Source organism: Aquila chrysaetos, chromosome 5 (assembly GCF_900496995.4).
Source record: "Aquila chrysaetos chrysaetos chromosome 5, bAquChr1.4, whole genome shotgun sequence".
NCBI classification, from domain to species: domain Eukaryota; kingdom Metazoa; phylum Chordata; class Aves; order Accipitriformes; family Accipitridae; genus Aquila; species Aquila chrysaetos.
In genome coordinates, this window is record NC_044008.1 from 6,782,176 (window position 1) to 6,794,142 (window position 11,967).

Below are 11,967 nucleotides of genomic sequence, written 5' to 3' on the forward strand. Positions count from 1 at the left end.
TCAACAGCTCTCACTCTCAGCAAGGGTCATCACGGACGACTAAAGTCGAGGGACAGCAAGAGTTGCTTTGTGTAAATTTTCATAGCCAACCAGAGATTTTGAAAAGACATGTCAATATTCAGGCCAGAAAAGTGCAAGCAGCGTTAACACACTCAGAAGAGCAGCTGCTTTTATGTAGCTTGTGTTTGCTGCTTGCTGTTGTCAACTGCCATGATTTTACCACAAAATTCATAGTAAGTGGTGTTTTTCCTAATAGTCAGTATTCCTGGAGTTGTATGCATGTATTTTATGTATCACCGAAAGCTTGAAAATTTCAGTCCTGTATGTACCTCTACCTAAAAAGAAGGCAAAAGCAGTTTTGGTTTTCTTTTTAATCTTCATTTTTAAGCCGTTGTTGGGATTTAGAGGAATGAAAAATTATACTGGACCTGGTGCCACTGAACACCCAATGACGGAGGTTTCCACCGCGGGCTTTAAGGTCTTACATGAGAAACCCACCCCCAAACTGTGCATACCATGAGCTGCAGAAGTCAGTGTATTTGCTGCTGAAGGGCCAGATTATCCCTGCCGGGAGGTGGTCCAGGGCAGTGTAGATGGTCGAACCTGAGGCTCCAAAAACTGGACTTGGGAAATGTCACAGAAACCTGAAGAATAATAAAAACATGGAAATATCTCCCAAGGGAATGTGTGTCACTCACTGCTCCTGTCAAGGAAATTGCAGAAAAATTTCAGCTGACAAACATACATACCCCAGGAGCAGCGCTACCGTGGATGACAAACCCATCATACCAGGGAACAGTGATTGCTGCACCCCTTCAAACAGCGTCCGCACAGCTCCGGGGCAAAGAACTCATAGGAGAAAAACAACCCCTAGCCCATGCAAACTGCCACACTCCCTGCAAAAATACTCTTCCTCAAATCCCAAAATCAGGAATAGCCCTCAGCCCTCCCAGGGAGGGGAACAACACGCTCTTGCCCTTCTCCTCCCACCCCGTTGCCACCAGGAGAGAAGAACCAAATCCCCCGAGGAGTTTTTCCATCCAGAGAGCAGAAGGCAGCCGATATCATTTATTGAACAGTCCTCTGGACTTCTGGGTGTTGTGTCACCTCTGAATTGAGTGACACACGTCCAGAGGGCGTGTGTATTGCCGAAAGTAATCGTAGTTGCTGTGGTGACTTCTTTGCTCGTGCAAAAGCCCCTTTCTCACTTTGGAGGCTCCCAGTTAAACTGAGCCCTCAAACAGTGCTGCCTGCAGCGTGGCCAGGGACGGTGCAGAGACTCGAGAAAAAAATACACAGATTTCTTCACTAACGCCTCTGACTTTTGACTTGTACTGCAGCCCAACAGCTGGCCGAGAGCTGAGTCTGGAAACACGCCTGGTTGCCTGTCAAGGTAGAGGGGCCGCAGGGAGAGCAGGGCTATTTAAACATCACTGGAAATCTATGTTGCATCTATTTTTCACTGCAGATTTAATCAAAGCATCCTCCAAGCCCCACATATTTGGAGCATTTTGTTTGAAAAACAAATGAGGTGGTGGGTCGATGTCAGAGCTCAGCTCTGAGGCACCGGATTTAAGTAACATCGTGGGATTTTGGTGCCTGGGGTCCCATCAGAGACAGCAGAGCCCGCAAAGCAAGTCAGCTCCGCTGAAAGTTGAGCTTGGGGCATGGGGCTTGCAGATATGACATGGCACAGAAGGAAGGCCTCAGCTCTTCTGGACTGACACCTGCGTTTGGAGAAAAAAATCAAGCCCTGACTGCCTGGCCTCCTGTGCTGCTCTCTATGTTGACTTCAACTCCACCGAAAATAACAGGAGCTTAAAGAATTAAGCATACACATGGAGACCTAATGTAGGTGTCACTTCAGGCTGAATCCCACCCTGAGTGCTAGAACTAAAAGGACAACTCATCCTTTGTTACCCATCGGCTTTGTGTTGCATATTTCCATTTTGCCCATCCCCAAAGATGGGAGAGCAGCCGTGGGATGAAGGCAGGCATCAGCTGGGATGGCCACCGGCCAGCAAGCGGACAGGCGTCACAGACAGATGGAAATAGTTCATGGCAATTACCAAACTAGCTCAGCGACTCCTGAAGCTGCCCAGAGACTGCGGCCAAAGCTGGGACAAAGCTGTAGACTTGCTGATCCAGGATATGACTTTCGGTGAGACCAAAGGATGCCTCTGTTGCGAAGAACGGTCCCTGTCAACTGCGCATGTGGTTCACGTGGCAGGCAGGCTTTTTGCTAGTGCAATATAGAGCCTGAGGGATTTACACTTCGCTCTTATCCCTCTGCTCACCACAGAGCTCTGGTCTTGTGGGCAACTGAGGACCCACCAGTCACCAGCTCAAGGGTTCCACTGCAGCCATTTGCAGATCCTTCCAGTTGAGTGTTTGCCAACAGGGTTATGAAGCACTTGTACAAAAACAGAGATGCTGTCGTTCTTCTTGGTGAGTCCAAGTTGTGTACTCTATGTATTGTGGTCATCTGTAAAAGATGTTTAAGAAAACATCAGTGAAAGAGCAGAGGGCCTGTGAGGTGCAACGTTGCTGAGCTCTAAGGGGCAGCGGCAAGGACTCTGCTGAAACACCACCCAAAAACTTCAGCACTCCCAGGAAGGCTGGACCAGTTAGAAAGAGGTAAGACACGTTTTTTAAAAGACAGACAAATTTTCAGAGGCCTTGAAAATAGAGTGTGTTGGGAAAGCTGGAAAGCCCGAAGAAGCAAGAACTACCAAGAGACAAGGCAGCAGCAGCCTTCTGGCACATGAAAAGCATGCTGCAAAAAAGCAAAGGACAATCTGTTTTCCATGTCCAGGGCATATAGGGACTAAGTTAAGAAGAGGGAGATTCAGTTTAGATATGAGGAAAAACTTTCCAGTGGTTGGGATAGTAAAGAACTGGAATAAATTTTTCTGACAAGGTGGACTTTACATCATTAAAAGCAGGTTTTAAAGAGATTTTTAGAACAAGTTAAGAAAAAAAGCAGCTCTCAGGAGCGCTACTTGGCCTAGCTGGTACTCTTTCATTCCTTCCGGCACTATAATTCTGTAAGTCAGTGTAAATACCTGTTACAAATTGTACATGCTCTTTTGAAGGCTCGCTTTTAGACATGGTGCAGAGACAAAAAAATGGAAACTTGTGTAAGGGAAGGCTGCATAAGGAATACTTATACTGAGAGGTTTATGGCCCTATAACTTTGGGATTTTAGAATAATATAGTCTGTGATAGGTAACTATTTACAATGTCATGTTATTTACATGGTTTTACATATTCTAATAGTGACTTACTAGCAAGCTGCCTGGTTCTTTCTGAAGCTGTGAGCTACTAATATTTATTTATAAAAATATTGCGTATAAGAATGACGCCAAAGTCTGGAAGAAACTTTCTGCATGTCCCAAGTGGACAACATTCTGCTCTGAGATTCAGCAAAAAATTTGCAACTGCCTCTGCATACTCTGTTTCAGCACATAGTCGGTATGAGTTATGTTGGCCTTGGGAATGCGGGATCTTTCAGCAACCTGCTCACCTGCTCCGATGTACTTCTTCACCTTGATAAATCTCATTTCTCTTATACATAGATACAGGCACACACATACACATAGACATATTTAAAGTCAACCCCAGCAAGTGGAAACAAAGAATGTTATTTGAGATGGGCCTAACAGATTGGATTAAAAAAACCAAATTAAACCAGCAACAAACAGCCCTTGAGTACCCGTGTGCCAAGTTTAATCCCCTCGTTAATTAAAAATGGCCGAATTATAACCCCTTTCAAAAATTAGGTTTACAGTGGAAATGCCAACTGAACAGACCCTTCACTGTAACAGCCCTGCTGGCACCTCCAGAACACAATCGCAGAACGGCAAAACATATTGGCACCTCCTGTATACGCGATTGAAATATTCGCTCGGCGCCGTCTCTTCCTGTTAATTGCTGTGTGGAAAGCGGTCCCCGCGCAACCTCTTTATCTATCTGCTTCAGAAGCGCTGCCTACCGCCACGCACACTCGAGGGGCACGGTTGGCCGGGCCGTCGGGCTCGGGTGCCAAGCTCGGCGAAGTCGCCGAGTCCGTTCGCCCCTCCCCGAAACCCAAAAAGCGGGCAGCTGGATCGCCGCTTGGCTCCCGGGCTGGCGCCTTGGCTCGCGCTGCCCTTGGCTGGTGCGGGGCTGTGCAACAGCTTGCACACCTCGCTGGGTGGGATGCTCGCTGCCGGGCTGGCTCGGCAGCCTCTCCTTGCTTTTTGGGAGACGAGCGCTCCCGAGGTTCTCCGCTTTAACTGCTAGCTTTTCTACCAGCGGCGTAACTCTAAAAACCTCTCCTGCTTTGAAAAACAGTTTGCCTGTCCTTGCGTCGCATCCTCTCCCGTCCATGCTCTGTGTTTTCCACCTTTAATTACGAGTTTCTTCAACACCTTGTAGGATGCAACAGCACCCTGATACCAGCTATTAAAACCCATCAGGCTAAGGGTAAATGCAGGCTGTAAAATGGCTTCTGCCTCCGCAGACGGCTTTCCTGTACGAATTCAGGACCAGGGGCCAGATCTCCACTGGAGCCGTGCCAGTCCACACCAGCTGTCAGCGCAGCCACAGAAGATCAAGTATTTCTGTTCCACCCTGTCTCATCATCACAACTGTCAGCTCAGGCCCCACCACAGAATATTTATTAGTGGTGACAACAGGAAAGAATGGAAATACCAACTCTTAGGTTGACTTTTGCAAAGTCAGTAGGTTAAAAATTTACAATTTGTCCTCATAAAGTGATTAAGCATGTTGGGAAAGATATGGGAAAAAACATCCTTGGGGCTTAGAGGCAGGTTTGCTTTTTGTTTAATGAAGAACTGGCAAAGGACTTACACTGCACGACACTTGACACCTCTCTCGAATTCATATACAGACCTAGGAAACAGAGCAATCGGCGAAAGCACCGAAGTATTGGCATATCCGTGGGTCTGACCATGCAAAAGTTATAAACACTGAAGTGCTAAGGGTTGCTCTGTACTGAGAGACAGTATAAGCCTTTGCATTTACATACCAGCTGTCATCAAGGCTTAACCAAAGTGTTTCCAATTTCTTTTTATTGTTTTTTATTGTGTTTATGTGTTGGAAATCGAGGCACAGAGCCTGCAAGTCAGGGTGAAAAAAAGGACAAAGACAAATTAAATGAGGTGCCAGTGGAATTCAGGTGCTTAAATGCACAGAAAGCAATATTTAAAACTCCCTGCTCTGCTGCTGTGTAAACTTAGAACTATCTAGGCACCCAAAGTATAATTCTTCATTAATTGAAAATTTCTCTGTTCTCCTCTACAGTGCACCAAACCATTCGCAGTCCTCGCTGGCGGGCCCTCAGTCCAAGTCCCCACCAAGCATGGCCCCCTCCATCCCATGCTCCAGCACCTCCCCTTCCCACCAAACTGGGGCCAGTCCCAGGGCAAAAGATGACGGACTCCCTGTGTCCCTGGCTGCGGATTGTGCCTGGCTGGAGGAGCTTCGCCGAGAGCCCATGTTTGGGGCAAAAAGTGAGTTACGGTTGATCTGCACGGTCAGCCCTTGGCCCAGCAACCGCCCAACTGACTTAAGGCATCATCCTGCTCCCACCTGGAGGGTGCTGGAGTCGGGCTCTCGTTTGGAGTCCCTAAACCCCAGCCAGCACACGAGGAGGAGGTCCTCGGGTTGCCTGCTGGGGACACGCATTTCCAGCCCCGAGCGCTCTGCCTCCGGCTGTAAAGGCACTCCGCGTCGGGGGCTCGTGTCAACGGACCTCCTATCTGGGCTGCTAATCAGAACTCCCTTGGCTAGGAAGACCCCACCACAGAGAACAAAACCATCTCCTGCTGAACTGATTATATTACTGCAAAACATAGAGGCAAATGAAATCTCTCATTGAGAGAGAAGGAGAAAGCTTTTAATCTCACTCTCTGACGCTTGCCAGATCGACAGTTCTAGAAATACAAATGGAAGAATAATTATACAAGACTCACTTAGGTTGCTGTTCAGTTTATTTTTTCAAATGTAAGAAAGAGAAAGAGACAGAAAAGGTTTGGCTTGTTACATTGGTTTCCATAGCTGTTAGTGCAAATTGATTAGAAATCTAAGTTCAAGTTGTAACAAACCACTCAAAAAATCTTCTCCTCTTAGCTGTGGCACAATCACAGCATTATGGATTGATACAAGACAAAGGAAAAAATAAAAGGAAGAAAATAGCAATTTGGGGCAAAGTAATATCGTCATTGTTACAAGTCCTATAGCTCTTTATGGAGGAAGGGGGAAATGTGTATGCTACCTGATCCCAATCATTTTAAAGTTAGGGAGAAATCTCTAAAAATATCTATTAAATCTTTGAATTCAGTTGGTAAACAAAAGCAACAGAGAGGACCAAACACTGGTGTCTGGCAACTTATAGCCACTCAATATTAGGAGAAGATACGTCAGGGTTTTGGTCAGACTTGAGCTCAGCACAAACACATTTCTTCAAGTGCCCTTGAGGACACTGTACTTTTTAATTGGACTTGTACTTCCAATTTGAGACCTGAGTAGCCATCACACAAGGCATTTTTTAAAAATACAGCATAGACAGGATTCGTCTTGCCTAATTCAAAACATCCACGCTGGAGACATCTGTGTCTTACTAAGCCTCCCATCCTTTGTAACCGTGAAGAGAAACAGGCACTTTTACAGCATGCTCAGCTGACCTATTTTAGATATCAGCTTTAGGGCAAGATGAATCATGCCTCGAATGTGCCAATTTCCCTGTGGTGCCAAAGCAAGACTAGACAACCAGTTTATTTGCTCAGATGAATCCCACGTGGCTGGGGCTGATAGACTTGTGCTACAATCTGGCTGAATGCGAAATGTCTCTGGTCCCAAGTCTTACATCATCCTACGGAGAGTCCTGTGAGTTGGATATATTAGCTTGGGTAGTTATGCACTAATTCCATGATATAACACCAGTACCAGAGCTGTCTTGCACCTGGCCAGCTAAAAAATTAGGCGGAGGAAATCAGCTCTGCACATACCTACCCATTCACATACCTTCAATGCAGTAAAGAAATCATCACTGCTTCAGCGTTGCTGTATTATGGGAAGGGCCATGGGAAGCAAAAGAAACAGCAAATGCAAAAGCAACTTGCCCAAAGTCATACTGGAAGCATGACGAATGTAAGACTACAGGCCACTTCTTCCAGCCCCCTTCCTGCCCAGTTCAGTGTTCATCAGCTGGAAGTTTGATCACTTCTTCTAAACACTTTATCTTTGGAAATCTTTCACCCTCCTCAGGAAATCTGGCCCTTTGTGTTTTAAGAGCAGACCAGCTATGAGATGTCTTCAGGAGCCTCCAGACCTCTTGTTCCTCCTGGAACAACTGCAGCCCCAGCCTGTGGTCTGCAGGGAGCGAGTGTAGCTGTGCCTTGGTGGGTCCCCAGAGCTGAGTTTGAAAAGCAGCGACTGTCCCCAGATATCATCAGGGCTGCCCTAACAGCAACGTGCTGACAACTGCCGTGGTCTGCTAACGAATCCAGGTGGTTTCCTTTGAGAAACAAATCACCTTAAACTTTTAAGTTGTCCCCAGAGCTCTTATTTCATAAAGTCTGAATCAAACAATGGCAGATTCAGCCTAATTCCAGCAATGTTGGTATGGATCTGTAGTAGGAATAATTTGCATTTTCAGTTTTTGTTTCTTGGTTAATGTATGTTAATGCCCCAGATAGCAGTATCAAGAAAATAATTTACATTCTAGTCTTTCCTCCTTTGGTGAGGACTTTTTCTGAAAGGCAGCTTTGTAGGTAAAGATTCAGATTACACAGGGACATTGAATATTGAACAGGAGCTTTCCTTCCAAATTTTGTTTCCAGCAGGGCTTAAGAAAGATAACAAGAGTTTTATACGTCTGATTAAAAAGCCAACACTCCAAACTGTGCGTATGTAGGTTTTTGGCATGATTTCTGTTATGGTCATAATCAGCTGCTTGCCCATTCCAGCTGCTAAAGCACAGTAGACAAGACTTGAATTCCAAATATTGTTCTCATCACCATGGTATCCTGTGCCCAGATCCTCAAAGGTAATTAAAGAAGTTTGAGGCTCTGACTCCAAAGGCCAGGTCCATAAATAATTTCAGCTCTCACAATTAGGTGACATTGCGTTTTTGTTTTGAGACTTTTGTACTGCAGGGGATGAATCCAGAAGCTGCCTTGCCTCCAACAGATGGGGGAGATCAGGGCACTCCAGAGAGGGAATGGAAAATAAATCCCCAAAACCCCCCCCCACACAGAGCAGAAAGTCATGTCAGGCCAAGCTCGTAGCAGCAGCTGCACACAGGGACGTGTCTGCAATCTCACCTCCCTTGGAGTCTCCTCATCCAGGCTTCCAGGAAAGCAGCTCCATCTCCTCAGGCTCTTTGGACAGCATCCTCCTTCTCTCCCGAACGTCAATGTTAAAACCTATGTTAAACACAAACACAACCTGCACACAAACACCAGAAGGTGGCTTTTTGGTCACTCCCTCCTTCACCTCCCAAATTCCCAGCAAGAGCTTTAACTGCGAGGTGACAAAGCAAAGACCCTTTGCTATGGTGACTGTTTGGCTCAATATTCCCACAAACATCCTAAATCCCACATTATTTTCTAGACAGCAGCTCAAACAAAACCAAGCCCCTCTTCCAGGAGATGGCAGAGGAAGATCTGAACCCCTTCAGGATAAGGAATGTGAACCACACTGGTATACACTTCCATGTTTTCAGAAAGGGAGATCCCACTACTTACTTTGAGCAGCTTAATCTCATCACTGCCCATTAGGTTTGCTCTGAGAACCACTACCAGACAGGATAGGCCAAAGGACTTAGGTTTGTCTCTAATCCTCCATCCCACGATAAACAAAAATAACCAGGACTTCAGACTGTAGCTTTGCAAGCTTTTACTCAACATAAAAAAGCATGATTGGTGAGACTGAACAGCAGCAAACCTGTAGGTATAGAGGACTCAGGTAATGCAAGGAGACGCATAATCAAAGTAAGAACCTCCAGAATTGGGCAGTCGTTGGAGATAGATAGGTATTATGTGTTGTCATATTATACTTTACTTGCTTCAGCATCACATTCCACTTTAACTGCTAGGTCCCTTCTGGACACCACCCTTATTGCCTTGCATGCAAACATGGCTAACAGCTGGTTCCATTAGTTTTCTTTTGGGAGCAGGGAGAGGAAAGCAATTCATAGAGATTTTTTAAAGTAGTTAAAAGAAGAAACAGCCAAAGGTTGTCTTGAGATAGGAATGGGAAGTATTGGGACCTGACCTGGTTGTCAGCTCCTGCAATAGCTCATACAGTAGTGTAGGACCAGTCCCTTGGAAGGTTACCACCTTCAGCATAAGGAATAAAGGATAGGCTTTGCCTGAAGAGCAACAGTGTTTGCCCTAGATCTTCATCCTGAAAAAAAATAGCAATAAATAGCTTTTAACGTGTAATTTTATGTACTTTTAAAGTCGGCACAAGAGGCACAGGATCACTATTATTCAGCTGCATGTTTACTCCCTTTTAGGTCCTGCAGCTCCAAGTTTTTCCTTTCTGTTTGTTCCAGGGCTGAGCTGCTAGTGACCGTCTCAGGTGTCTTGTCAGTCCTAAACACAGTCAATTATTTGCCTTCTGAGAAAGATTTGGTCAAGCTCAGTCGTGAACATCTTTCTTGAAATTAGAATGTGACATTATACCATTTGCATAATGTAAAAGCTATGAAGAAAAAGAGAATAAAACCATTGGGAAGAAGAGACACGTGCTTTTCCCTCAAGTTCTCTTCCGTCCCTGCTGTCTTCCATCAGTCTGACAAAAAGCTGTTTGTAAGAGCCTCTTGAAATGACGAATCTAATATTCAATCGCAAAAAGATTAGCCTTTGACTGTACTTCACTCCATGCTACGCTAATACAATCAGCATGGGAAATGTTATCCAGTAAGAGGTTAGGGAGAGGATGGAAGACCAGGTGGTGCTGGAGACCTGAATTATAAAGGTTTATTTTCCATGAAGCATGACTTTTATTTGCTTCTAACTTTAGGAAGTAGCAATGCTGGAGATGAAACACACAGCGTGAGATGTTCAGCCACGTACTCGAGGGCAGGTGTGCTGCTGAGGCACTGCTTACACCGCTCCCGTCATGCTGAGCTTGGGCTGACCTGTGAAAAGGATACAGGAAAACTGGGATTACTTCGGAGAAGTTAATTCAAAACTCAAGCAGCCTGCACATACCGTGCCCAAGGTGCCACTGAAGGCACGAGGAACTGCAGGAGACCTGGACAGAGTTTGGGCACTCAAATGTAGGAGTGCAATCCACAAAACATTTATCACCTGAGGCTCCTGAAGGGCCATAAACGCATAATTTTTGCCACTGTAATTACCCAGCTATCTGGAGTTTTGCTACTGCACTCAGAAATGCTGTCATCTCAGCAGGACCGTGTGGGTTAGCATCTATGTCATGTACGTGCCTGTTGGGATCTGCAAATTAGGTCTTTCTGTGCTTAAGTTCCCTGAGCAGTCTCAGCTTTTTTTTTTTAGGTATGAAGCACAGGGGAGGATGTTTTGCACAGATTTTCTCTCATGACCTAGAAGCTCAGACACCTCTTGTGGAGCGGGAGATAGGACATACCACCTCCCCTCCCAAAACTGCCTCAGCGTGGGAGGAAATCCAAAGCGAGAGAGAGAGAGCGCGCAAGATTGTGCAGCCCACCGATAAAAGCTCTGACCCTGCACAAAGGACTTGGGCTTTCCAGTTTCTTTACAGGAGCCACATCTGCATTTTGCATTATTTTCAGTAAGTCATACTCTGATTCTGCACATTTGCTGCCTCAGCAGTAGAAGAGATGTCTGATTTCCTACAACATAAGCTGCCCTCGTAAGATAAATATGTTATATTTTTGTGATGTGCACTGTCATATGCTCTCTCAATGCTAGGATAAACCAGAGTTCATGGCTATGGAAAACAGAACTGATGACAAGCATCATTAAATCTCCAAGTAAGTTTTTTTTTTCCCCCAAGATGTCCTTCCTAAAGCCACAGAATAGAACGTTCGATATACACACGTGTCACCGTTACTTACGTCAGTAACCCAGCAGACGAGACTGTGGGATTGACATGATGGCCACAGGGCCTGAATTTAGGTCACGTACGAAATGAATTAAAAGCTCCTCCTTATCTCAGTGCAACATCTCTCCCTCACCCACACCCTTATCTGGCACAAAGATGAAGAAAACTAACTCGCTGCTTGCCAAGTGACTTCTAATTACACCACCTCCTAAATCAAGGTAGCAGACCACATTAAACTGGTCTAGCCCCAACAGCAAAGCTCTGAATTGTGTTTGCCCCATGTAGTTACTGTAGCAGATCTCAATGACAAAGATCTGTGTGCGAGCTTATCTTATAAAAACCAACCAAAAAAAAAAAAAACACAAACACACGTGCAAAATTTGGACATTTGGACTAAGTCTAAGTCATTGACTTGTATCAGATCAAATGCCCGGTGGTGCCTCTGCCTGGCTCACGTTCCCCACTTCACCTCCTCTTCTACAGCGTGAACTGTGCAGCAGAGAGATGGCTTTAGGCTGAATGATCGACTGCAAGCAGAGAATACCACCCCGAAGCGCCAGTCGAGCCCACCCCTAGGAAAAACAGCTCCCTCATGCCCCTTTTTAAGTGATTTATGGTTTTATAAAGTACATCAAACACCCACACTGCCCAGATTTGCATGCGCTTGTTACTGAAGTCCAAACAGAAACCTGCAACAAACACAAAGGCACACTTGAGTCTTCTCAGGACTGTTGAAGAACAGCAGACAAAGGGTTTTTCTGGGTGTTTTGCAAGCACTTTTGCAGGACAGGGCGGACAAAACCTGAGCCCAGCAGCTAAAGGAGCCCAAATCCTTCAGCACTCAATTCTCGGGTGCTGAAGGGACAGACAGCAAACCTAGCGAGATGAGGTTGGGGTTGGGGTGCT

General features: G+C 45.7%; 1 long non-coding RNA gene across 2 annotated transcripts; it reads right to left on the reverse strand.

Annotated features, from left to right (window-relative positions):
* Positions 1–2,271: 2,271 nt before the first annotated feature.
* Positions 2,272–10,147, reverse strand: LOC121233354. 2 transcript variants are annotated; one of them, XR_005932538.1, is made up of 3 exons: positions 9,283–10,147; positions 8,331–8,454; positions 2,272–2,485 (listed from the first exon to the last, which is right to left on the reverse strand). It is a non-coding gene; the product is annotated as an uncharacterized LOC121233354 (long non-coding RNA). The 2 variants fall into 2 exon arrangements; XR_005932539.1 differs by lacking the exon at positions 2,272–2,485 and adding an exon at positions 5,706–5,792 and having other exon boundaries at positions 9,283–10,142.
* Between the last annotated feature and the right edge of the window lie 1,820 nt (positions 10,148–11,967).